The following is a 27,511-nucleotide window of genomic DNA, read 5'->3' as shown; positions in this document are numbered from 1 at the left end:
TGGCTGACGCTTGCTAAAATTTTGCTACACAAGTGGCAGCGTTGTTGGGATGGGATGGATGGTAGCAAACTTAGAACAATAAAACCCAAGCTGGGTTAATGGTTATCTTGTTCCCGCAAAGTGAGGCGAGAAGAGGTGATCCTCTGCAGACTACGCATCGGGCATACGTACGCAACCCATGGATGTATGTTGGAGAGAGCTGATGGACCTATCTTTTATCGATGTGGTGCTGTCCTCACCGCTTGCCATGTGCTTTACTGTGCCCGAAGAAGAACGCGATCGTTACTTTGGACGGTATGACTCACCCCTGATGAGTAAAATCTGTGACATTCTAAGTGACGATTCGCGATTTCTGGAATCTCAACAAGTCTTTTTGTTCCCCAAACACATCAGCTTTTGGACCATATGCGCGGTTCATGAGTTAGATAAAACAAAACTTGTTATAGGCACCAAATGACCACTGCAATCCGCACACCTGAAAGCCCCAATAAACAACAACAAGAAGTAAGCGATATGCGGTGCCAGGTGAAAGAAATGGAGATGAGGGTACTCCATATCAAAAACTTGTCAGAAGTGGGATTCGAACCCACGCCCGGAGAACCGGACTGCGACCTGAACGCAGCGCCTTGGACCGCTCGGCCATCCTGACACCGTGGGACATCGTCATCGCTTCTAAAAAAAACATGAGATGAGTTTGGGGCGGGCTGGAAGAGAGTTGAAATCCCTTGCTTCCGCGCCGATTCCGCAGGAGGTATCAACTGTCTGCGTCTACCCTAGCCAAACAGTTTTGGCGCACTGACGACAAATACCATTGGACGTTGGGTTTACTAGAAAAGAAAGTAATAATTGGAAAGATGCACAACAATTGTAATAATCTACAAACCAACGCATAAATAGGCTGAGAATGTAAGCTATCAGCATCAAGTTACACACCAGTCTTTTTCTCTTACGGATAACAAATAGAGGCAAAAAGGATATGAATGATTTGCGCCGCTAATGTCTACCACGGCCTCATCCAAACTTCTCCAAAAAAGCTCCTTTCATTTCGGAGGAGGTTGGAGAAGGTTCGGAACGCGCATTGAGAAGCTAGGAGGAGGTTGAAAGAGCTACGGGAACAATCAGATAATTTTGGGGGACCATTGAGGAGTTGATGCCGGGTCAGAGGAGCAACGGGCCTCTTGGCGTCACCGTTTTGCGTTGACGGCCATGATAACATGGGCTCCACTTTTCCTTGTTTCTTGACGAAAAAAGCTTGACCATAACCATCGTTGCAGTTTGCTCTCACTCAGCATGTGACTCATGATTTGGCAAGAAACGTTCGCATGTAAAAGGAAGTAAAGATTGTTTTAATACGAGGAGACAGATGAAGGCAGCACGCATTGCCCCCTTTTACTGCATACGCTGTCTGGGAGAAACATGGTGATCTCATAAACCAGCGGCACTGGAGTGGGCTCGCAGTTATGGCAGTTATCGCAGCTCGCAGTTAGCAATCACGTGCATTGGCTACATAAATTTCGCGCAAGTGCGCATCTTTCGCAATCCGAGAACCGTACGAAATTTGCACACTGACTTCTGCATTGCCTGCCTCAGCCCAATCGTATCTCCCCTCATGACATACCACGGATGGCACTGTCGCTTCCGGTAGTCTTGGGCTGGCCAACACGGTTGAATGCACAAAATCACGTGTGAGGCAGGTCCCACCGATATTTGAACTTGGATTGCAGGATTGAGAGTCCTGAGTGCTAACAGTTACATCACGGGGCCGATGAGTGCCACTGTGATAGTATGCGGTGAATTATCCCATCATCTGCCACGCTGATAATCAAGCATGCAGCGCCTCTCGGCTGCCAATACGTATTATCGTGTCGATTGCCGTTAGATATAACACGATTAGTGGGCTTGGTCATGTCATGCGTTTGCGACATCACCAGACAAGTGGCTGGATGTACATGGATCATGCAACCCAGATCCAGATTAACAGTACCTGGTAAGCTGTACCGCGTCCGAATACAGGAGAGGGAAACCATCCACTCTTCCAATTTTGCAAATCAAATAACATTGCATCTGCTACGCTGCATAGCAAAAATGTTATTACCAATCTCAAACAGTGTGCAAGTCCCTTTCCACTTCACGCGGCTTCCCGCGCTCTCCTGGTTGTCATCTTCGTTACGAAATGTAAACCAATTCACGGTAGCATTAATAGACAAGAGGCTGATTTCGTACTCAATCTGAACTGCATGGAAAAAGGCTAAACAATGACGGAACGCATCCTTTGTTTTCAGATTTCTTAATGCTACCCGTTACATCAATGGGCGAGTAGGATGGATGCCTGAATCATGTGAAATACAGGTACATGATCGCAGGATCACTTGCACCTGTTTCGTGGAATGGCTCGAAAGGCATAGACAGCACGACTAAAACTTGTCAATTTATACGTGTTTGTCCAGTGGATACTTGAAAACAATGCTGAGATCTGCGGGCATATTCGTACTGACCTACCAACCATCATCATCACGTAGACCATCGCCTAAACCAGAGCAAGATTCAACCAATGCCCACCCGAATTTGAAATTGAAGGATGTCACGGCTATATCTAACATCGGATCTTGGCAGCAGCTGGGGTCCGGCTATTGGGTGAGGTCTAAATTTAAGACGGATTGCACACATAACGAAAAATAATTGTGCTATCAGTCATTTTGTACTGTCATGAAAGGATATTTGTCATTTGCTGTCTAGCTAGAAACGTTTTTAATTGCAATCAATAATCTTTCTCGTTGTAGCCGACTCGCAACAAATCATGCGAAGTAGCCACTGCCGACGCAGAGCCCAATTTTTTTGTCCGCGTAGTCATCACGCGTCGGGATGGCCGAGGGGTGTAAGGTGATGTGCGCAGGCTGCGGTGCCATTCTCTGTGCGCAGATTCAGAACTCACATTTCACAGAGCTTTTCGACATCAGGTGTTCTCGTTGTATCTTCTCCCACAGAACACTGCTTGCCACTGACTTCGGTCATCATCGGCATGTTTAGAAAGACATGCCGATGACCACGGGGTACTCCTCGAGTTTCCCAGGCGTGACTTCCATGGTTGGCCCGTGCGGGCTTGCCCCCAACATGCCCTCAGGCCTCTTCGCGTTATCACTATACGGCGCGAAATGGTCATGATATGATAGGATGGATTCCACCTCAACTTGTTTGTGGATGAGCCAAAAGACTCATGTGCAACTGTATTCTTGTCTTGGGCTTATTGACATGGCTGAATGCACAAAACCACTCCGAAGACAGATCCCCCGAGATTCGAACTCGGAGCGCAGGATTCAGAGTCCTGAGTGCTAACCGTTACACCATGGGACGTGCGGTTGCTGGTGTGACAGTATGCAGCAAATTCTCCCATCATCCACCGTGCTGATAAGCCAGCACACAACGCCATTCGACCGTCAAGACATATTTTCAGGCCGAAGGAATATATATATATATATATATATATATATATATATATATATATATATATATATATATATATGTAACACGAATAGTCGGCTTCAACATGTTGCATCTGGGTGACATCAGCAGACAAGTCGCTGGATACAAATAAATCCTACGGCCCGGATCCAGATTGATATTACCTGGGAGTCTGTACCGCATCGAAATTGCACGAGAAGGAAGATGGGCAGAGGCGGTCACTCCTCTGAGTTGACAACACAAATGACAGGGCACGTGTTACGTTGCATGACAAGAAATATGTCTACCAGACAGTGAATTATTCCAAAAGCTGATGATATCCCGTGCTGATAATCAAGCATGCTACGCTATTCAGCCGCCAAGACCTACCCATTGGCATGCTGTTAGGCATGATATGAATGGTCGGCTGGATCGTTGCGTGTCACCAGATAAGTATGTGGAGGCAAAGGGAATATGATCGGGATCCAGAGTCATAGCGCATACCACCTGGACACCTGCTTGGTGTCCAAATACACGGAAACGGAAAGGGCAGGGGGTAGATCAGTGAAACTACTCTCCAAAGTTTCAACACAATTAATATCATATCAGGTAGTTGCATAGTGAGAAATGCTACGTTAGTTGTTAAGGGCATTTGTGAGGAACATTATGGCTCTGCGATACGACAGCAGATAAGGCAGCAGTCATAGCCTTTTTGCTCGTAGAAAAGCCAGGAGGGTGGAGAGAGAGAGTTCCGTTGATAATTCGTTAATATGCCTGCATCGAAGCGAATATGTAAACGGAATATTGGTAGAATGCAGAGATACAGTCGAAACATCTTTAAGGCGTTGAAAGATGCAAATTTCCCGTTCCTTCTGCTCGCCAATTCCCACGGATGCCATATTATTGGAGAAACGGACACCTAGGTCATATGAAATGTACGTACATAATTGCAGGATCACTACACTTGTTTCATGGAAATGTTTCAGAAGCATAGCTAGCACGACTGGAACATGCAAATTAATGCGTCTTTTTCCGGTGGATGCTTGACAACGACGCTGAGACATGCGGCCACATTCGTACTATCTAATCATCATCACGTAGAACAGCACGTAAAGCCAGGATAAGGGCCAGGCAATGCCCACCCGAATTTGAAATTAGAGGTTGTCACGGCCATATCTAGCACCAGATCTTGGCGGCAGCCGGATCCGGTTGTGGGCGCAAACTTCAATTTTGGGACCGGTTGCACACACACCGGGCACAAATTGTGCTATTAGCCGCATTTCAGCGCCTTGGGAGGCCGTTTGTCATGTCCTCGCTATAAACGTCGATAAAAGACGTCACAAATATTGTCGATTGCAAACGAATTGAAACAAATCACTGAAAAAACCCACCAGCGACGCCCAGTCCAAATTTTCGCCTGCGGCGTTCTCATGTGTCAGGATGGCCGAGCGGTCCAAGGCGCTGCGTTCAGGTCGCAGTCCGGTTCTCCGGGCGTGGGTTCGAATCCCACTTCTGACAAAGGTTTTCGATGTCGGCCGTTTTACTTCTCAGTGTCTCCATATAGTTCCGCTCGTCACTTGTTTCACCATACGTAGCCCAACACATGTTTACGTGCTGTTTCGCTGGGCTGCTCTGGGCATGCTAGCAGCTCATGATTTGACCGGAGACTTTTGCGTACAAGAGAAGATCGGTTGTTATGACCCTACGGAGGGGCGGGAAAGCGGGTGCTCGTAACATGTTGGTTGCAAGCCATGAGGGGTATAACGGGCTCCCACTTCCTACAACTTACAGAGTCGCAGAATTCGAGCCTTCAGCGACCCTCTAGCTACACCAGTACCTGGCAAGACGTGTAGCAGACAAGCGCGCAGCTCTTGTAATCTAAAAAACGCACAAGATTCACGGACCGACATCAGCACTTGCCGCCTTTGCACAATTGTATCCCTTCAGGTCACGTGCCATGGAAGTTTTGATTCCTACATTCTTCGGCTCACCGGCACGGTCGAATGTACAACAACATGGGTGTGACAGGTCCCGCCGAGATTTGAACTCGACTCCTAGGATTAAAAGTCCTGAGTGCTAACCGTTTACACCAGGAGAATCTTATGTATATGTGTAACAAAAGGCAGCAAGGTATACTTTTCCTTTAGTCTTCTCTCGTCAAAGAATGCTTTGAGAGTAAGAACTTCCTTCCCAACGTCCTTCAATCCGAGCCAGCGACCAGCGAAAGACCTTTTTCATGTAGTAATATGCAGAGCAGAGGGGGGGGGGGGAGGGGCAGATCGAGCAGACCCCACCGACCAATTACTCACCCAAATTGGAAAATTGTGGGCAAAAATGGCGCATTCAGTAAGGTTGTAGCAAATCTAGGCAATTTTTGGTAGGAAATTGATTATTAGATCATTCCATTCGGCGAATCCTTTTTCTGATCGTACACTACGTCCATCAGCGTATCGCTATAAATGTCATCATTACATACCTGTAATATCAATACCGCTCCGATTTCAAATATTGTGCCATTTCAAAGCAATGAATATATTTTTAAACCTAACGAAACGGAATTTCTGTTTTATTTTTGATTTTGAGGTATTGGACGCAAATAAAAGTGGCTAAAATCTGGACGATGTCATAATTTGGGCGTAACTTCGTCAAAGCTGTTAGCTCCCCCCTCCATTTAAGAAGGCAACACCCATGGTCAAGGCATAGTTATCCCCCTGGGTTTACCGCTACATAAGTGATGAACACGTGACCACTTTGCTGGAATGCCTCACTAAATACTCCACAACACGTTGGCACTGAGTTTAACACTGTCCGCATTAGGCCAATGGTATTTCCATCACAAAACGTGCCACGGATGCCAGTGCTGCTTCCGGTTGCCAAGGGCTCACCGACAAGGTTCAATGCACAAAATCACGCACGAGACAGGTCCCGCCGAGATTTGAACTCGGATCGCAGGATTCAGAGTCCTGAGTGCTAACCGTTACACCACGAGGCCGGATTGTCTCGCTGCGATAGCATACAGCGAATTATTTCACTACCATCCGTGCCGATAATCAAGAATGCAACGTTCCTCAGCCGCCAGGATCTGTTCAGCCGCAAGGGATTCGGCATAATGTGGATTGTCGGCAGGATCATGTCATATGACCGGGCATGTGGCTGGAAAGAAAGGGGACCTATAATCATTATCCCTGCTCATAGTATATACAACTTGGTATCATGCTCGGTGTTCGGCCATATTTGTCTTGCAATATCATCATTATGGCGTCGAACAGCATGCAAAACATCAAAACATCATCTAGACAAGAACCTACCAATGCCCAGCCGAATTTCAAGGTTTGAATCATGTCAACGCTTTATCTGGTACTAGATCATGGCGGAACGAGAATCTGTTCGTGGGTCAGTTTGCAAACTTGGGCCCTTACACAAAGGCCGAGCGCAACTTGTGCCATTAATCGGTTTTCACCATCTTGGAAGGCTGTTTGTCACTTGCTGTCCGCGCTGTTAACGTCTCTAAATTACATCACATATATTGCCGATTGTAGCAGAAATGTAACAAATCATGGGAAGAAGTCATCATCGACGCCCAGCCCAATTTTTCGCCCGCGTATGACCATATATGTCAGGATGGCCGAGCGGTCCAAGGCGCTGCGTTCAGGTCGCAGTCCGGTTCTCCGGGCGTGGGTTCGAATCCCACTTCTGACAGGGTTTTTTCGACATCGAGTGCCCTCTTTTTACGTCTCCCACATAGTGCCGCACATCACATACTTCAGCCTATCTAGCAAAACATCTAGATGTTTGTGCACCATTCATCAGTTTTCCCCGGGTTTGACTACAATAGTTGAGCCTAGCAGGCTAAGATCCGGTATGTCTCCAGTTCTCTTGGCTCCATTGCTATGCATGATGATGATATGATGATGACGATGAAAATGACGATGATAACCTCCGTCAGCATATGACCCCATGCGTCTATGACTCTCATGCGGGTGAGTGCGGATCAGCCACGATTTGATGAGTACACAAGACTTACGCCCTAACTTGAATCACTTCCCGCCTTAGCGCAATTATGTCCCGCACATTACGTGCCACGGAAATGTATATTCCGGTAGTTTTGGGTTAATCGTTCCGGATGCATATACAAAACTGAGCGCGATAGGTCCCACCGAGATCTGAACTCGGATCGCAGGATTCAGAGTCCTGAGTGCTAACCGTCACACCACGGGGCCGAGGTGTAGTGGTGTGACAGCATGCAGTGAATTATCCATCATCCACCGTAATGTTAATCGAAAGGCCTGCAAAAACACAGCGGGGGGATTTGTGGCCTAATTGTCTACCTGCCATCCACTGGCAACCGTCGGCCCCGTGGTGTAACGGTCAGCGTTCAGGACTCTGAATCCTGCGATTCGAGTTCAAATCTCGGCGAGACCTGTCACATGTGCGGTTTCACATCCATGTTCATAGCATGTAATACTTGGTAACCTGCTCGGTGTTTAAATACACGGAAACGGGGGCGGTGGTTGGGGAATCGGTGGCCCTCGCCTTCAACTTCTCACCACAATTAGCATTAGACCGGAGGGATTTGCACGGTACAAATGCTTTCAAAGCGTCGAAAGATGTGCTTATCCCGTGCCTACTGCTCCTCAATTCTCAAGGATGTGATATCACTGGACAAATGAATACCTGGGCCGTGATAAATACACACACACACACACACACACACACACACACACACACACACACACACACACACACACACACACACACACACACACACACACACACACACACACACACACACACACACACACACACACACACACACACATATATATATATATATATATATATATATATATATATATATATATATATATATATATATGTATATGTGTATATACATACATGAATGGATAACTATTTGCGCTCTTTTCGTGGAATTGCTCCCAAAGCATAGCTAGCGCGACTAAAATCTGTGAATTGATAAGTATTTTTGGCCGGCGATGCTTGACAACGATGATGAGATATGCGGTCATATTTGTCCTGCATTATCATAATTATCGCGCAGAACATCATGCAAAACCAGGATAAGAGCCTAGTAATGACCAGCCGAATTTAAAGGGTTGACCGATGTCGACGGTTTTTTAAAGGCATTGGATCTTGGCGGAGCGAGGATCTGTTTGTGGGGCAGTTTCCAAACTGGGCCACTTGCACAATGACCGAGCACAAATTGTGTCATTAGGCGGTTTTCACCGTCTTGGAAGGCTGTTGGTCACTTGCTGTCCGCGCTATAGACGCTCCTTAAATGATATCACATATATTGCCGATTGTAACAGAATTGTTACAGATCATGGAAAGAAGCCACCATCGACGCCCAGCCAAATTTTTCGCCCACGTCTGTCCATATGTGACAGGGTGGCGTAGCGGTCCAAGGCGCTGCGTTTAGGTCGCAGTCCGGTTCTCCGGGTGTGGGTTCGAATCCCACCTCTGACAGGGATTTCCGATGTCGAGTGCATCTTTTCACGTCTCCCACATAGCGCTGCATATCACATACTTCAGCCTATCTAGCAAAACATCTAGATGATTGTGCACCATTCATCAGTTTTCCCCGGGCGTGACTACAACAGCTGCGACTACAAGTGACTACAATAGCCTGGCAGGCTGAGATCTAGCATATCCCCAGTCCTCCTGGCGCCATCGCTATGCACGATGGTGATATGATGATGACGATGATAACCTCCATCAGCCTATGATTCCCCTGCGGTTATGACTCTCATGCGGATGAATGCGGATCATTCACAATATGATAGCCACACAATACTTGCGCCCAAACTTCAATCACCTTCCGCCTTAGCGCAATTATGCCCCGCACATTCCGTGCCACGGAAATGTCGATTCTGGGAGCTTTGGGTTAATCTATCCGGTTGGATGTATAAAACCACAGGTGTGGCAGGTCCCGCCGAGATTTGAACTCGGATCGCAGGATTCAGAGTCCTGAGTGCTAACCGTTACACCACGGGGCCGGCGAATGGCAGCGTGACGGCATGCAGTGAATTATCCGTCATACACCGTATTGACAGTCAAAAGGCTTGGTATGCCTGGAAATCAGCGGGGAAAGGGGGGAGGGGAGATTTGTGGTCTAATGGTCTGCCTACTATCTGTCGTCAACCACCAGCCCCGTGGTGTTACGATCAGCATTCAGGGCTCTGAATCCCTGCGATCCGAGTTCAAATCTCGGCGGACCTGTCTCGGACGTGGTTTGCGTTCAACAGCGTCGATGACCCCAGACGAGAGCACAGTTGCACAAATGAGTCATATGCTGATTGAGAGCGAGCCGTAGCAGTGGTCATGGCCATGGCTTTGGTATGTCACTAGACAAGTGAAGGTGGAGCTCACGTTACCATGGCATGGCTATTAACGCATAGCGATGACGGGAAGAGGCCTAAGGGCATGTTGCGGGTAAGCCCGCCCGGGCCAACCATTGAGGTCACATGCGTGGAAACTCAAGGAGTGACGCGTTATTATCTGTATTAGATATCATTTTAAGATATTATCAGGTATCACCATCAATGCACAGCGATGACGTCACGAGGCTTGGAGACATGCTGGAGGTTTGCCCACCCAAACCGACCATTGTAGTCACGGCCGGGAAAACCTGACGAATGGCATGCGATCATCTGAACGTCGTGTATGTGGTAGAAGAGACGCCATCTGCCCCAGCTGTACGTGGGAGAAGAGGTAACAAGAGCAAGCGATATCGAAAAGCCGTGTCAGAAGTGGTATTCGACCCCACGCCCGGAGAACCGGACTGCGACCTGAACGCAGCGCCTTGGACCGCTCGGCCATCCTGGCACATGCTGACGCTGCGGGCCAGAAATTGGCCTGGCCGTCGGTGGTGGTTCCGTTGGATGGTTTGTTACAACTCGGTTCCAATCCACGACGTTAGTGATATCATTTATGTACGTTTCTGGCGAGGACAACAAATGACAAACAGCCTTCCATGACGTTGAAAAGACGACTAATAGCATGATTTTTTCCCCTGACATGTGCAATCGGTCCTAAATTTGTGCCTCACCCCACAGCCGGACCCTAGCTGCTGCCAAGACCCGGTGCTAGATATAGTCGTGGCATGCTTCGACTTCAAATTCGGTTGGGTGTTGGTTGGTTTTTGTTCCGGTTTCACGAGATGTTCTACATGATGATGATGATAAGTCAGTACGAATGTGGCCACGGATCTCAGCATCGTCATCAAGCATCCACCGGCCATGACAGGTTTAGTCGTGCTACATATGCCTTTGTAATCATTCCACGAAACGGGTGTAAGTAATTATTCATTCATGCACGAAAATTCACAAGACCCAGGTATCCATTTGCCCAGTGATATGACACCCCTGGGAATTTACGAGTAGTAGGGACGGAATATGTACATCTTTCAACGCTTTGAAAAGAATTGATGTGATGCAGGTGTTCGTCTTATTCCTCGTCGAAAAACCGGGAGAAAAGAGAGAAAGATGGCAACTATACAACAACAACAGCAAAGTATTGTGTTGGAAGAAAATTTAACCAACGCAACCAATGGAAAATAGTATAAGGGCATTTCTTGACTTAAAAGAAGGGAAAATTACCCTTCGCTGTCTGCTGTCACGCCACTAAGCGACGGTCCCGTGGTGTAACGGTTAGCACTCAGGACTTTGAATCCTGCAATCCGAGTTCAAATCTCGGCGGGACCTGTCATATCTGCGCTCTTGAGCATTCGGCCGCAGCGATGACTGCAGCACTGTGGGAATCAACACTTTCGTGGCACGCCACCTGAAGGTGTTTGTTAAGTCGTAGGAGCTTTATAGTTCTTAAGCTGCCAAAAATTGCTGTGGCCGTTAGTCCCAGGGACGCCGCTTAGTAGCTTTTTAGTTCTTAAACTGTCAACAACTGCTGTGGCCGTTAGTCCAGGCGACGCATTACAGCCTCAGCAGTCGGACACGTCGCAAAGTCCCAACGACCACCACCACCTTTCCAGATGAATCCATGACACCGTGCCAGAAACCACTCATTTTAGTGACAGCATTTTCCACGACCTTGGTATATGCATAGCGTATACCTACCTATAGTCCCGATAGTCATATAGCCTGGACTATGAAGCTTGCATTTCTTATACGCTGACGTTTTTGTTTCATAGTTATTCACCATTTATCATTTGTGTTTTCAGCATTGCATTACCTATGTCACCTTGGGCCAAATCTCCACGCGCAAAACAACGCATTATTGGGTACATGATCGTTAGTTATTGAGTTTTAAAGGCGCGTCAACTACATTGGTTATTTGTGCCCAGGTGGATACATGATCACGAATCAAAAAGGATTTCTGAGTAACGTCTAGTAGGCCGGATACATTTCGCCCTTGTTTATCCCATCTTCCACGGAATTTCGACTACGCACCACGTTGGGCCCCTCTCTAATAACACTAGCGTGGGGACGTTTTATATGTCCGGAAGAGCATGACACACGGAGCAGCGCGGGATCATGCCAACACTGTGTACGGGGCGCGCAGACTTTTCAGTTTCTCTGAACGCTTTTGTTTCATATTCTTGCAATGCGACGTTGAGGACATGCTGTCATTTGACCTCTCAGTTGAGAGAAGTGGCCGTCATCGCACTTCGCGTGCGTTTGGACGCAGTGCAGTTTACCAGATAGTCTCAATCTGGATCCAGGTAGTGGGATCCATCTGGATACAAACATTTCCCTGGTGATGCCGCACAGCCACATGGCGATCAAGACATCTATTTGAGTTATGCCCAACAGCCTGTGACAGAACAGGCATCTGGCGACCCAAAGGCGTTGCATGCCTGGATAATCAGCAAGAGAACCTCATGGGCGAATTCGCTGACTAATTTGCGGACGCCATTTTGTACATTTAACCGAGTCGATGAGCCCAAGGCTACCGGAGACAACACTCCCGGGGCGCATGATGTGCACGTGGCACGCTATGTGCGGAATACAACTGCGCTGAGGCGGGCACTGCTGAATTCAGCGCGCGAGTCCTGTATGGCTCTCGGATTACGAGAGGTGCGCGTTTATCCGCAGGGGAGTCATAACTACCGGATAATCACATCCGCATGGGAGTCATGTGCTGAGTGATGGAACATTTTATAGCTTGCGACGCTCTAGGTTTTACTTCGTAAAGAAACAAGTGAAGGTGGAGCCCATTTTATCATCGTTACCCATGCATAGCGATAACGCCAAGAGGCCCAGGGACGCGCTGGAGGCTAGCACGCACGTACCAACCATTGTAGCCACGACCGGAAACCCCGAGGAATGGCGCGCAATTATCTGTATGCCATACTAGACACGCTTAAGTATGTGATATGCGGTACCATGTAGGAGTGAAAAAGGAGCATTTAATATCAAACACCCCTGTCAGAAGCGGGACTCGAACCCACCTCCGGATTGCCGGACTGCGACCTGAGATCGCCGTTGACCGCTCGGCCACCTTGACACCTCACCAATCTTTCTTCTTCGGCTCTAGCTTTAGATTGAAGAAAGTTTTCAGAACTTCTTTCCCAGTCGCGGTTGGCATAGAGACTCCAGTTCCCCCAAGGACGAAACGCAACCTTTGCTGTCAGCTTCCTGAATGCTAACCTTTACACCACGTGGCCAGTAGGATGAACACCTGGGTCGTGTAAAATATACGAGGATGAATAGAGGATTACTTGCAAGCGCTTCGTAAAATGGTTCTAAAAACATAGCCAGCACTATCAAAACCTGCCACGTGATAGGTGTTTGGCAGGCGGGTGCTTGACAACGATGTTAAGATCTGCCGTCACATTCGTACTGTTTTATCATCATCATCATCATCACGTAGAACATCACGTGAAACCAGGACAAACACCAACCGATTCCCACCCAAACTTGAAATTGAATTATGTGACAGCTACCTAACATCGAATCTTGGCGGCAGCCAGGGTGCGATCGTGGAGTGAGGATTAAATTTATGACCGGCTGCACACGCAGGGAGCAAGCATCATGTTATTAGTCGTTTTTTCAACGTCATCAAAGCCTGTTTGTCATTTGCCGTCCTCGCCAGAAATGTCCATTAATGGTATCACTAACGTTGTCGATTGGAACCGAATTGTAGCAAATCATCCAACGGAACCACCACCGATGCGCGGTTTAATTTTCCGGCCGCGTTGGATGAGGGTGTCAGGATGGCCGAGCGGTCCAAGGCGCTGCGTTCAGGTCGCAGTCCGGTTCTCCGGGCGTGGGTTCGAATCGCACTTCTGACATGGATTTTCTATATGGCTAACGCCTATGATCTCTCCCCCACATAGCACAGAACATCAACGGCTTCAGCATGTCTGGTACGGCATACAGGTGTTGCGTGCTATTCCTCGGGTCTACCGAAAGAAACTACAATGATTGTGCCGGGAGGGCTGCCCCTAAACCTGTGTCCAGAACTCTTGGGGTCATTGTCTTGCATTGATGGCCATGACAAAATGGGCCCCACCTTCAATTATTCATTGATGAACCAAAGCATCGGTCATGACTATCACTACAGTTTGCTCTCAACATATGACGTATCGGTGCAACTGTATTCCCGTCTTGGGGTCGTCAAGTTGTTGAATGCACAAAACTACGTCCGAGACAGGTCCCGCCGAGATTTGAACTCGGAACCCAGGATTCAGAGTCCTGAGTGCTAACCGTTACACCACGGGGCCGACGTTTGGATATTTAACATCATGCAGCGAGCTATCCTATCATCCACCGTGCTGATAATCCAACGTACATCTTTCGGCTGCCAAGACTTTCCTCCGTCGAGATCCTTCAGGTATAACACGAATTAACAGGTACAACACGATAGCATTTAGGCATAATACGAACACGAAAAAAGCGGCTTGATTATGTTGTGTCTGTGCGACATCACTAAATAATTGACTGGATAGAAATAAATCTGGCAACCTGGATCCAGATTGAGAATACCTCGTAAACTGTATTCTTTCCAAATGCATGAGAAGGAGGATGAGCGGAGGCGGTCAATTCTCCAGCTTCACAAATCAAATAACATTATACCGGCTACGCTGCATGACAAGAAATGTGGCAGCCGACCTGAAAAAGTGCAATATCACTTCCCACTTCTCGCAGGTTTCCGCTCTCCTGTGGGTGCTAGGTGAGTCAGGGAACATATAACCTCTCCACGGTAGCATTAGTAGATAGATGGCTATTTTCGTGCCCAGACCGAACTGCATGGAAAAAGGGATAAACAAGAAGGAAAAGCACTCTTTGTAGTCAGAGTGATCAGCACTTCCTGTAACGCCACTGGGCCAATAAGTGCTTAAGTAAAAACAGGCAAAAAATAAGGATTAAAACCAGGGCAACCACCAACCAATTTCCATCCGAATTCGAAATTGAATAATGTCACAGTCATCTAGCACCGGATCTCGGCAGCAGCCAGCGTGCAATTGTGGAGTTAGGTCCAAATTTAGGACCGATTGCACATGTAAGGGGCAAAAATGGCGCTGTTAATCATTTGTCACCATCATGAAAGGCTGTTTATCATTTGCGGGCCCAGCCAGAAACGCTCATTAATGACATCACTAACGTTCTCGATTGGACCTGAACTGTACCGAATGTCTTGATCATGTTGCGTATGCGACATCACCAGGCAAGTCATTGGATACAAATGAATCCCACAACCCGGATCCAGGTTGATGCTACGTGGTAGCCTGTGCAACATCCAAATGCATTAGAATGAGGGTAGGCGGAGACAGGCACTTCTCCAAGTTGAGAACTCAAATGACTTTATAATTGATACGCTGCATGCCAGGAAATGTGGTAGCCAATCTGAATCTGAAAAGTGTGCAAATCCACTTCCTACTTTTCGCAGGGTTCCGTGCTCCTGTGGGTGTAATGCTAGTTAGAGAATATAAAACCTCTTCAAAGTAGCATTAGTAGAAATTACACAATTATACAATTACACAATTACATAATTACACCACGGCCCCGTGGTGTAACGGTTAGCACTCAGGACTCTGAATCCTGCGATCCGAGTTCAAATCTCGGCGGGACCTGTCTCAGATGTTGTTTTGTGCATTCAACAACGTAGATGAGCCCTAGACTGGGATGTGAGCAAGTGAAGACGGAGTCCACGTTATCATGGCCATCAATGAAGAGCGATGACGCCAAGAGGCCTGTAGACATGTTGAGAGTCAGCCCGCCCGGCACAACCATTGTGGCTGCATGCCTGGAAACTCAAGGAGTGGTGCGTCATCATCTGTATTAGATATCACCATGAGATATCATCAGGTATCACCATCAGTGCATAGCGATGGCGCCAAGTGGCTTGGAGATCACCCAGCCTAAATCAACCATTATAGTCACGCCCGGGGAAGCCCAAGAAATGGCACGCAATCATCTTTATGTTGTACTAGACATGCTGAAGTCGAAGCTTAGCTGTGCTATCTGCAAGAAGAGACAACAAAGACAGGCAACATCGAAAAGCCCTGTCGGAAGTGGGATTCGAACCCACGCCCGGAGGACCGGACTGCGACATGAACGCAGCGCCTAGGACCGTTCGGCCATCTTCACAGACGCGAATGGCGCGGGCCAAAAATTGGTCTGGGCTTATGGAGGCTGCTTTGGATGCTTTGTTACAATGCCGTTCCAATAGACAACGTTAGTGATATCACTAAAGGACATGTCTGGCGGGGACCACAGATGACAAACAACTTTCCAGGACGGTAGAAAACGACTAAAAACACAATTTTTGCTCGGTATTTGTGCAATCAGTTCTGAATTAGGACCTTACTCCACAACCAGACTCTAGCTGTTGCCAAGATCCGGTGCTAGATATAGCCCTGGCATCCTTCGATTTCAAATTCGGTCGGGCATTGGTTGGTTCTTGCCATCGTTTTATGCGATGTTCTACGCGATTATGATGATAAAGCAGTACGAATGCGGCCGCGGATCTCAGCATCGTCGTGGAAAATCCACGAGACAAATACGTATTAATTGACAGGTTTAGTTGTGCTCGCTGTTCTTTTGTAACCATTCCACGAAACGGGTACAAATAATCATTCATTCATGTACGCATATTCAACATGACCTAGACATCCATTTGTCTAGTGATATGACACCCGTGGGAGTTTGTGTGCAGTAGAAACGGGATGCGTACATCTTTCAACGCCTCGAAAACGTTCCTTATTGTACAATTCCCACGGTCTTATGTTAATTCTGTTCAGAAGTTGGAGAAATAGCGCGCAATCATCTTTACATCTTACTAGATATCTCAAAGTCAGCAAGATGTGGGGCTATGTGTTAGAAAACAAAACGAGAGCAATCAATATCGAAAAGCCCTGTCTGGCTGTTGGGCATAACATAAGCAGTCGGCTGGATCATGTCAAATCACCAGGCGAGGGACTGGAAGCAAAGGGATTCTATAACCAGGATGAAGATCTATAACAGGAGCAGACCTGGCAGCCCGCTCGGTGGCCGAATACCCGGAAACGGTCTGTGCGGTACGCAGCTTTGAGGTCAAAATTTGGTATCCAGGGTGTGTGTTCGAGCCCCGCTTGTGAAAACGTTTTTTCGATGACGAATGTTTTGTTGCCATTCCTCCCACATAACACTGCTGAACATTGCTTTCAGCATGCGTAACCAGACACGCAGAGGGTAACTCGCCATTCAGAGGGTCCCTCCGGATATGCCTGCATTCGTTGGCCGAGAAAGGTGAGACCAAACATGTTTTCAGGCCTGTGAGCGCCATTGCCATGCATGGACGATGGTGGTCATCTGAGCTCCAGCTGCACTTGTTTGCTCATGAAGCGTAAAGCTAGACGAAGATAACTGCTATAGTCTGCTTTCCCTAAAAATGACTCATGATTTGGCAAAATGCTTTCGCATCCACAGGGAGATATATAGTCTACATACGAGCGAAGCTGTAGGCCAAACGAGTTGCCACCTTTTGCAGCATGCGTTCTGGGAGAAAAATGCTGCACTCATAATGCAGCAGCATCGGACGCGAGTTCTTAAACATACGCAGAGTTATTCGACTGATATGAAAAGGTCAGCTGGCAGATAGCCGACAAGGGTCGACTCAGGCCGACCGCGTGAAAGCATTGCGCGGCCTCTGTAGTCCTATCTCGCGAAAAATACAAATTTATAATTATTCATTGAATTAATGGGCACAACTTGTGTGGTGGGATGGAGGCATGCGCAACAAACTATGCTCAGGGCGTACCTTGAACGTAACAACCTCCCATGCAAACAATTCATAAGCTTATAGAAGAGTTAGTCTAACAATGACTTGTTCCAATTAGCCAACAAAAACCCGAACCAGGCGCAGAGAAAAGACCAAATGTCTCGAATAATTTACAGTTGGAAAGTCGGTGCCGATTTTGGGGGCACAAGTGTTTGCTTCATAACAAGAAACAATGAAGAGGACTTCTGTAATTTTAGACATGGGCGAAACTCATCCTCTGTTGTAAGGCTGATAAAATTAACGGTTTGCTATTTATAAACACACTACGCCGGGTACCAAGTGATAAATTGATCTTCGTAGAAAATACAGCAGTATTAGCCGTATTCCTCGGAGAAAGCCAGGAGAATGGAGATATGGTTGGGTTGCTATTTCGGCAACATACCTGTATCGAAACAATAGCAGAAATGAATTCAAAATTGCCTGCCAAATCACAGCTCCACAGGCCGGGCCAATAATATGAGCTTCAGCCAGCTGTTCGGACCCTTGAGTATTCCAATTGGGCGTATGATCTTTAGCCACAATGATCTTTTCGGGCCTTTCTTCAGAGCCCCTCAAAAACGGCTCCTGGTGTCTCGGGCCACTTGCCGCCACAGAACCTCCTGTTAGGCAATGCGGGTCCCTGACCGACATCCTCATTGTTTCAGGGACCCAGACCAAAGCAAATCGCGGGCTGGGCCTTGCTCGTACTTGGAAAGTGAGGCCATAGGGCTCAGACCGACACGAAGCTGACTGTTGACTGTTGACACGAAGCTGACTGTTCGGTGCTGCTGGTTTGTCACCGAAATAGAGGCCCGCATTGTCTCAGAGGTCCTCAATTGCTCGGTGCAAGAGGTTCTCCGACAATTGAAGTCACAGCCCTGTGGGCAGGGGCTGTCCTTATTGTGACCTACGGCCAGCCCTTCGGGGCCTTCGGTCCCTTCAACCTACCAATCGAGGCCTTGATCTTCGGTCCCGAGGGTCCCTTTGGCCCCTCTTCGGGTCTCCTCAAACGAAGCCCGCGACGGACTCGGGGCCACTTACCGATACCTGACACCCTGTTAAGCACCGCGGAAAAAAATGTGTTCGACAATGTCAAAACGGAGTGCATGTTCGCTTTCTACTTCTTGCAGGCTCCCGTGCTCCTGTTTTTCATCTTGTTTGGGGTATACAAATATTCTTCACTCTAGTGCTATTACAGAAGGATGTAATTTGGTGCCCAGTCTGGAGTGCAGTGGGGTTATTTCCTCACATCTGATTCTGGCTTCAATGTTTTCAAATGTTGAACATTGCAGCCAATGAAAGAGTCACTCTTGCCCCACCGTTGCCATCTTGGCAAGCCATCGTTCGGTTGATCCCCTGGATCTGCCCCTGCATCAGCGGTGAAAAGGACCTCTTGAACTGGAAGGACTCCACTATGGCGCAATTTTGTTCCTCTTGGGCGACATTCTCCCATGCCACTGCTTTTCGCATTGTTTTCCCTTGTGTACACGTCCTGGAACGGTATCCCTTATACGGACGGCTGGAACCCAGTGGTGACAGATTAACCCAAAGCTCCAGCGGAAGCATGAATGATTTTTCACCCGTGTGGAGTGTCAAGTTGGCCGAGCGGTCCAAGGCGCTGCGTTCAGGTCGCAGTCTGGTTCTCCGGGCGTGGGTTCGAATCCCACGTCTGACGGTGTTTTCGATATAGAATGTCCTCCTCTTCATGTCTCCAACATAGCACCGCATGTCACATGCTTCAGCCTACCTAGCAAAACATCTAGACGGTTGCGCACCTTTCACAGGGTTTTCCGGGGCGTGACTACAATATTGGGACACGGCAGATTGACCCCCAATATGTCTCCAGGCCTCTTGGCGTCATCACCATGCATTGATGGCCATGATGACATGGGCTCCACCTTCACCCTCACTATGGATAAAGGAGATGATTGATCATCGCTGCAGTTGTTTTCACTCAACACATCGCTGATGATTTGGCAAGATAATTTCGCATGACGAGGTTGTTTACATACAAGAAAAGTGTTTCAGGCCAAATGGGATGCCGCTTTTTGCCGAAACGTGGTGTGAGAAAGAGATGCTGAACTGATAACAAAAGCGCCACTGTAGCAGGTCCCGCCGAGATTTGAACTCGGATCGCAGGATTCAGAGTCCTGAGTGCTAACCGTTACACCACGGGGCCGGCATACGTTCGCGTGACACCATGCAGCGAATTATCCCATCATCTCCTGTGCTGATAATGCAGATAATCCGGGGAGAGTTTAGCTAGCTGTATCAAGACCAAGCAGCAGCAGGAAGGTTTACTCCAAATCTATGCAGCTGGTGACAGCCTTAAGTCAGTCACCTTTGACACAACAGCGGTCTCGGCATTCCTCTGTACTTGAGGCGGCACACGTGCGCGTTTCTTGAGACGAGCACGACAAATCCAGCTTTTTGAAATCGTTGAAAACGCTTAGCGATCGGCGTAAATTGGTTTTGAATGTCACGGGGTGACCAGCGTAATATGAATACTATACTGAATGGTGGGGAAGTGCATATGCCGCACATGCCGCAAAACATTCGGCGTCTGCCTGCCAGGAATTTCGCGGGTGACCTTTCTGCCAACATGTCGGGCGGTACACGTTGAATCGGCTGTGCATGGGGCATGTTGTATCAACACTACAATGCACCTACATCGATGTCATCGTGGGATGTACTTGCTACTATCATTTTAAGTTACAATCGACAATACCATTGATATCATTCAAATGCGTCATTAGCGTTGGCACAAGCATGGCAAACAGCCCTCCACGACTATATTCAACTACTAGTGACGCGGTTGATGCTCGGTGCTAGTATAATCATCCAAAAATTGGGACTTGGCCGGAAAACAGACCTTAATTCCTTCCAGAACATATTACTAGACCTGGTCGCGACGTCATTCAATGGAAAATTCGGATCGACTGCTTTCACACGATGTGGTACGTGATGATAACAGCCATAAGGAACGTGGCCGCGTACTTCGGCATCGTCTTCGGCTGCCGACGGCCAAATGCGACCATTAGCACGTTTTAGACGTGTTCGCTACCTCTTATGAACGATTGTACGATGTTATCGGTGAGGTTATTCATTCATGCGCCTATATTTCATCTTGCCTAAAAACCAGTTTTTCCTAACTTTGAGCCACTTTAACTTACCAGCATCGTGAGCGTGGAGCCTGCAAGGAGTGATAATCGGATAAACCCGCTTCTCAAGCTTTTTGGAGGTGGTTGATTTTTAAATGATTGCCAGAGTTCCTTTTTCAATCATTAAAAATTATTAATATGCAACATCAGCAAATGCCTCATCATGACATCTCCTATCCCTACATCAGCAAATATACAATTGGATTACACGAAAAGCTATCCGAAATCTTCTACACAACGGAAACAGATGGTCACGAGGTTTGTTTAAAGGGGTGTTCCACTTTCACACCGCCGCCCATGACGGTGGTGTGAACAAACACGATATGACCATGCAACGCATGATGGCTGATACAACTCTCCCCTGGATCATCTGTATTATCAGCACGGGAGGTGATGGGATAATTCGCCGCATGGTGTCACGCACATGCATGCCGGCCCCGTGGTGTAACGGTTAGCACTCAGGACTCTGAATCCTGCGATCCGAGTTCAAATCTCGGCGGGACCTGTCGGATCCACGTCTTTATGAACAGAACCGCGGCGGCAAGATCAAGGTTAAGATAAGGCTACTGGAATCGATATTTCTCTGGCTCGAAACTTGGTGGACACAATTACGCAACTTGGGTAGTGTTCAATTAAGTGCGCAAGTCATGCGCGGTCCTCAGATTGCGAGAGATGTGCGCTTGTCGTGCTGCGCATCTTGCCAGGCACTGGCGTAGTTGGAGGGTCGCGAGGGGCGCATTCTGCGACAGTGTAAAGTCGTGAGAAGTGCGAGAAAATTTTTGGTCTGCGTTGCTGCTTTTGGATTTTAAGATCGTCCTCTTCTTTGGATTTGGGTTGTTATTCAGGATCATCTGGCGGTGTTTCAGAATTATGGACAAAGACATATTTTCCGGCCGAGCGGCGCCGAACGAGTTCCTGCTGCTGCTAAGCTTGATATCGGCGGTGTATGTTCCACCTGCCTGACCGTGTCAGTCTATGTCAGATGATTGATGACAGCATGGTTAAAGACGTATCAGTGTTCGCGCATAGCGTGGTGATGTTCATGTGACGAGCCAAAGTTGTCGCTCTGCTCTTTGGAAGTACACCGTCGTCAACGAAACAGTTCCGATGCTGGACGTTCCTTGACGAGCTGCAAGCTAAAAAAGGAAGTGGGAAGTTCTCCAACCCGTGAAAAGTGAGATGCCCATCGACCTTCCATTAACCAATGGCTGTTGCAAAGTACTCCGAGACCAGCGAGCAGGTCTCTATCCGTATCAAATACAGCGGAGCCAACACGGAGCCGCGCGAGGCCCGCCTCGGGCTGCGTGAAGCACCCGGTGCCGGCTCGAGGATGCCGAAGGAGGTGGGACTCATTCGCAGTCACGTTAACGCGACGATGCGCTGTAGCTATGCGAAGGTGCAGGTCTACTTCTGCTAACGGATGAACGATGGGACCTCAGGGAACGACGAAGATTGCCTTGATGTCCATCCATATCGTTGTTTTCAAGACAAAACACACGACATTTTTAACGGCATCTCAAAACTGAGCTAGAAGTACGTAGACAGCAGAAATTGCGCTTAAATTGGATTAAAGGAAATCGCGATAGGACGAACCTTGAAATCCAGCTTATTTGAATAGTAGAAACGTAGCAACTGCACACCCCGTTTCTGGAATTTCAGGTATCAACAATTGTGCAAGAATGAATGCTTGTTCGCGGATGAAACAAGAACTACCGTCAACACAATTTGCTTTTAGGGTTTTAAAGAAATATTTTAAGTTGCCATTACCAGAACACAGTCGCTGATGTATTACGGTTATGTTCCTAGAAGGTGTTTCTTGCTGGCATAACAACTCAAAGCAGGTCTTTAAAAACATTTCTAGCGCGTTTCAGCATGCCACAAAATCGCAAACACGTTGGTCGAGATTACCAGATAACTAGTGTTTCGAAAGAACAGTAACTTTGCTATAGAATCCATCTTCTCAGCGATGGAGCAACATTACAAAACAAAGACAAATTCTCAAAGCTGGCAAGAGGATGCCATGTTACGAGCCATTGCTGCTGCTGTATATGAACAGGTAGAATACGAGGCAGTGTTAACACTATTAATTATTAATTTTTCATGCTGCATTTGTATCAGAGGTTGACTAAAACGCCTGATGTGAACCACGTGGTGCGGTTTGGGAGAGGGGACTAGCGCTAATTTGTGGAGCGTCCGGTATGTTTGGTCAACTATTTCAAAAGGCAGAATGGGTTATGTATTTGCTGTACTAGGTGGTCTCATTCGACCCGCTTTCCCGCTTATAAGAAAAACGTGGTCTGCACCATGTTGCATGCGAAAGCACACGGTCAAATCGTGAGCGGAATTTAGTGACGACAAGCTACAGCGCTGTTCATGATGCAACGTGTTGACTTTTTCAGGAACAACTGAATGTGGATGGACAACGGATTGCCATTACCATAAACGCGAAGGACATCGTGAAGAGGCCTAGAGACGTGTATCGTTTCAGCCTTTCTTAACAAGGATTACGAACGTGCATGGCAGCATACGATGAACAGCGTGCTATGAACATCAGTGCAACATCAGCGCTAAGTGACATCATGAAGGGCAGAGGAAACAACATGACTTGATGCTGAAAATGTCTGTGAGAAGTGGGGTTCGAACCCACGCCCGGAGAACCGGACCGCGAACTGAACGCAGCGCGTTGGAGCGCTTGGCCACCCTGACTATCAGCAAGTGCTCCGGGTGCAAAATTGGCTTCGGCGTCGGCTGTGACTTTGACTTGATTTTTCGCCGACTTTCATAAACCCGGGGTTACAGTCGTAGGTAACGAGCCAGTTTCCTTTTGCACGTGAAGCTCTTGTCGAACCCTGAGTCTGATTCATGGGACATTAGTGGAATGTGCCACCTTCGGGAAAATAAAGCCCTGTTAAAACCTAAGCGCCATTTACGTGTACGGACTGTGCTCGGTAGTGTTAGCGCAGTACCACTGATGCATAACGGGGAGCTTATTTTACTCTTGCCTTTTTACTAGAACCTGAGAAAATCGACATCAGCTAAGGAATTGCATTTCGTTCGATATGTCGTGTCTCCTCTTGGTCTGAGTATGCCCTTCACTCAGGCGAGTCTTTATTGAATACTTGCCTTGACTTTCGCGCCCGTTCGTACAGGCAAGCAGCCTCTTTCTAGCCGACACCCAGGCCAATTTTCAGCCGCACAGGTCAGTGGTGTCAGGATGGCCGAGCGGTCCAAGGCGCTGCGTTCAGGTCGCAGTCCGGTTTCTCCGGGCGTGGTTACGAATCCCACTTCTGACAGACGTGTTCTAGCCCAAGTTCCGTCCTTTCAACGCTCTTTCCAATACCGTTTACCGAATATCCACCACATGGAGGGCCGGTGGCAGATGTTTACGTGATGTTCATCGAGTCCCTCCGGGTATGGTAACAATCCTTGGGGAGGGCAGACAAAGACACCTCCATGACAGAAGGTCTACTGGCACGAAATGCGATGCATCGGTGGTGGTGGCTATCCAGATTTCATCTTCACTTCTTTGTTGATAAATGAAAACGTGAGCTGTGAGCACCGCTACCGCCTAAAGGGAGCTTGCCACATTTTTTTGTTTTTTTTTGGATTATGAGCGTCCGCTTTGATTGGAAATGCTAGTTTTCTCAAAGTCCTTCTGAATAGCTCCGAAATTTCCATTGGAAGTAGACGCTCCGGCGGTATGTCACTGGAACATCTGCCTACCACTATGGAAGTGGTATATCTTCATGTGGCTTGTTTTTTTCAAACGTGAGTGTTCTGCAATGTTTGTCATGCACATATTTGTCAAAATGCATGCATAATAGAGGGTACGAAATTTTGAAACACTTCTTCGCGAAAAAGATGCACACACATGAGGTTGATATCACGAGAATTAGACTGCGGCCGTCTTCAGGTGCCACTACGGGCCGTGCTGTGCTGGGTACTGTGAAGGACTAGATGATGTTTGTCTTTCAGTCATGCATGCGTTATAGCCTCAGTTATCTTCTTGGAATGCTGGGACTTCAATAAGGATCTGCCAGCCAAGCCAACCGGGCAGGACGCCCTTCCCGACGTTCTGCAATCCAAAGCCAGAGACTAAGCGCTAATGAATTGTCATGCAGTTGTGTACGGTCCGGCGAAGGATCGAGTCGGGCCCACTGACCCATGGCTCACCAAGGGTGGAAAATTGGGGCAAAATGACGCACTTATATAGGCTGCAGGGAAATCTAGGACACTCGTTTGGAGAAATATTGGTCATTACAGTATTCCATGAGGTAAAATAAAGGGACATTTCATCACTTTACGAAAACCAGGCGTTCTTGTGTCATAGTTAGTCGAGGTGGCTTCCTTTAATATCAAGCACCTATGCATACTTTCAAGCTGGCAGTGATCGCCCATACCCCTTCCCCCCTTTTTGGGGGCGGACACAGATAACCAGGTAGCATCAGCCTGGATCCGGGTTGTAGGCTACCGTATCTGATTATCAGTATGGTGGATAATGAGATATTTCGCTCCATGCTGTCATACCGCCATACGTCAGCCCCGTGTTGTAACGGTTAACGGTTGACATCAAATAATGGACCTTGCCCTTATTTACCTTATTCTCCGCGCATTTTGCATTGTGGACCAAACTGGATTCCTCTCTATGACGCTAGCATGGGGAGGTTGTACATGTCCCAAATAGTATGGTACACGAAGGAGCACGGGAACCTGCCAAAACTGTGTACAGTACATGTGCACTTTTCAATATCGTTAAATACTTTCTTCATTCTCAATTGGGAGGAGTTAGCCCGCGTCTACCCATTGCACTTATGGTGCATTTGGACGCGGTGTAGATTACCAGATAGTACCAATCTGGATCCAGGTTGTGGGATGCAGTTGTATCCTGTCACAGGACTGGCGATGCCGTACAGGTCGCAGCATGATCAAGACATTTATTTGATGTATGCCTTAAGTTGCTTTTGTAGCAGCACGGAAAATTTGTGGTCTCATTTACTACCTACTATCACATGTGGCAAACGCCGCCCCCCCCCCCCCCCCCCATCCCGTGGTGTAACGGTCAGCACCCAGCACTCTGAATCCTGTGATCCGAGTCCAAATCTCCGTGGGCCTGTTCCGGGGGTTATCTTATACATTCAACCTCGTCGATGAACAATCAGATTCTCGGATTGCGAGAAATGCGCTCTTGTCTGCACGGGATTCCATAACCGCTAGGAAGTCACATGCGCGTGAGGCAAGGGTTTCCCTAAAATCGCTAAAATTTGCCCTCACTCGGCATATGTCACGGTCAAGCTTTTGCTTCAACAATGAACAATGAAGGCGAAGCCCATCTCACTATGACCACCAACGCATAGCGATGACTTCAAGAGGCCTGAAGGCATGCTGGGGGTCAGCCCGCCCGGCCCAGTCATTGTAGCACGTCGGAAAGACCCGAGGAATGGCGCATAATCATCCGTATGTCATACTAGATACTAGATATGTCAGTGATGTGCAGTGATATGTGGGAGAAAAGCCGCAAAGCACTCGATGTCAAAGACGCCTGTTAGATGCGGGATTCGAACCTACGCCCAGTGAACGATCTGCGACCGAACGCAGCGCCTTGGACCGCCCGGCCATACTAACAGCCGCAAACGCGGTGAATGGAATCAGTAGCGCTTCGACTGTGGCTTTTGATTAATTTCGCGCCATTGCGTTTCAAGCGCCCGACAAATGGTCTCCAGAGGGGCAGCTCGTGGCGTAACAATGCATGAAATAGTCAACGAAAGCGTATTCGTTTCTTCTTATTTGCCCTATTTTGAATGCAGCTTAGATTGGGTAAGAAATCATCCCTTTTACTAATGCTATCGGTGCAGAGGTTTTTTATTCCCTAAATGAGATGGCATCCACAAGAACGCGGGAACTTGCCAGTAATGGGAAGTGGACATGCGCACTGTTTCAGATTGGTAACGCATTTCTTGCTATGTATGCTATGCGTGCAGGTGCATTACTGTTTGAGTTTCAAAACTAGAGACCCAACCGTCTATGCTCATCCCCCTTCTGGTGCATTTAGGCGCAGCACAGGTTACCAGGTAGTCACAGCTTGGATCCAGGTTGAAGGATTCATTTGCATCCAGTTACGCCGTACGCCGGCCCCGTGGTGTAACGGTTAGCACTCAGGACTCTGAATCCTGCGATCCGAGTTCAAATCTCGGCGGGACCTGTCACACCCGTAGTTTTGTACATTCGTCCGGTCGATCCACCTAAGACTACAGGGAGTCAACACTTCCGCGGCACGTAATGTGGAGACATATTGCGAAGGCGGACAATGATTGAAGTTCGGGCGCAAGTCTTGTGTGTGTTTCGGATTACGAGAGCTGTGCACTCAGCAACATGGGGGTCACATGTTGGTTGAGGTTGTCATCGTCATCACGCATAGCGATGACCCCAGGAGGCCTGGAGCATAGCTGGGTCTCAGCCTGTTGGGCTCAACTATTACAGTCACGCGCAGGAAAACTGATAAATGGCGCACAATCATCTATATATTTTGCTAGGCAGGCTGGAGTACGTGGTGTGCGGCGCTATGTGGTCGATATGTGGATATGATATGCGGTGGTACCCGATGCCGAAAACCCTGTCAGAAGTGGGATTCGAACCCACGCCCGGAGAACCGGACTGCGACCTGAACGCAGCGCCTTGGACCGCTCGGCCATCCTGAC

At 48.0% G+C, this 27,511-nt stretch overlaps 10 non-coding genes across 10 annotated transcripts; 7 read left to right on the top strand and 3 right to left on the bottom strand.

Annotated features, from left to right (window-relative positions):
• Nucleotides 1-565: 565 nt before the first annotated feature.
• Nucleotides 566-649, bottom strand: TRNAL-CAG (transfer RNA leucine (anticodon CAG)). The gene has a single exon. It is a non-coding gene; the product is annotated as a tRNA-Leu (tRNA).
• A 4,223-nt stretch (nucleotides 650-4,872) lies between these two features.
• TRNAL-CAG (transfer RNA leucine (anticodon CAG)) lies at nucleotides 4,873-4,956 on the top strand. The gene has a single exon. It is a non-coding gene; the product is annotated as a tRNA-Leu (tRNA).
• Nucleotides 4,957-7,053: 2,097 nt separating this feature from the next.
• On the top strand, nucleotides 7,054-7,137 carry TRNAL-CAG (transfer RNA leucine (anticodon CAG)). Its single transcript has one exon. It is a non-coding gene; the product is annotated as a tRNA-Leu (tRNA).
• Nucleotides 7,138-11,087: 3,950 nt separating this feature from the next.
• TRNAQ-UUG (transfer RNA glutamine (anticodon UUG)) lies at nucleotides 11,088-11,159 on the top strand. Its single transcript has one exon. It is a non-coding gene; the product is annotated as a tRNA-Gln (tRNA).
• Nucleotides 11,160-13,621: 2,462 nt separating this feature from the next.
• Nucleotides 13,622-13,705, top strand: TRNAL-CAG (transfer RNA leucine (anticodon CAG)). Its single transcript has one exon. It is a non-coding gene; the product is annotated as a tRNA-Leu (tRNA).
• Nucleotides 13,706-14,065: 360 nt separating this feature from the next.
• TRNAQ-CUG (transfer RNA glutamine (anticodon CUG)) lies at nucleotides 14,066-14,137 on the bottom strand. The gene has a single exon. It is a non-coding gene; the product is annotated as a tRNA-Gln (tRNA).
• A 1,278-nt stretch (nucleotides 14,138-15,415) lies between these two features.
• On the top strand, nucleotides 15,416-15,487 carry TRNAQ-CUG (transfer RNA glutamine (anticodon CUG)). The gene has a single exon. It is a non-coding gene; the product is annotated as a tRNA-Gln (tRNA).
• A 5,762-nt stretch (nucleotides 15,488-21,249) lies between these two features.
• TRNAQ-CUG (transfer RNA glutamine (anticodon CUG)) lies at nucleotides 21,250-21,321 on the top strand. The gene has a single exon. It is a non-coding gene; the product is annotated as a tRNA-Gln (tRNA).
• A 5,622-nt stretch (nucleotides 21,322-26,943) lies between these two features.
• On the top strand, nucleotides 26,944-27,015 carry TRNAQ-CUG (transfer RNA glutamine (anticodon CUG)). The gene has a single exon. It is a non-coding gene; the product is annotated as a tRNA-Gln (tRNA).
• A 412-nt stretch (nucleotides 27,016-27,427) lies between these two features.
• Nucleotides 27,428-27,511, bottom strand: TRNAL-CAG (transfer RNA leucine (anticodon CAG)). Its single transcript has one exon. It is a non-coding gene; the product is annotated as a tRNA-Leu (tRNA).

This window comes from Pollicipes pollicipes, unplaced genomic scaffold (assembly GCF_011947565.3).
Source record: "Pollicipes pollicipes isolate AB1234 unplaced genomic scaffold, Ppol_2.1 Scaffold_2555;HRSCAF=2994_pilon_pilon_pilon, whole genome shotgun sequence".
Taxonomy (NCBI): Eukaryota; Metazoa; Arthropoda; class Thecostraca; order Pollicipedomorpha; family Pollicipedidae; genus Pollicipes; species Pollicipes pollicipes.
This window is presented reverse-complemented; position numbering and strand designations above follow the sequence as displayed.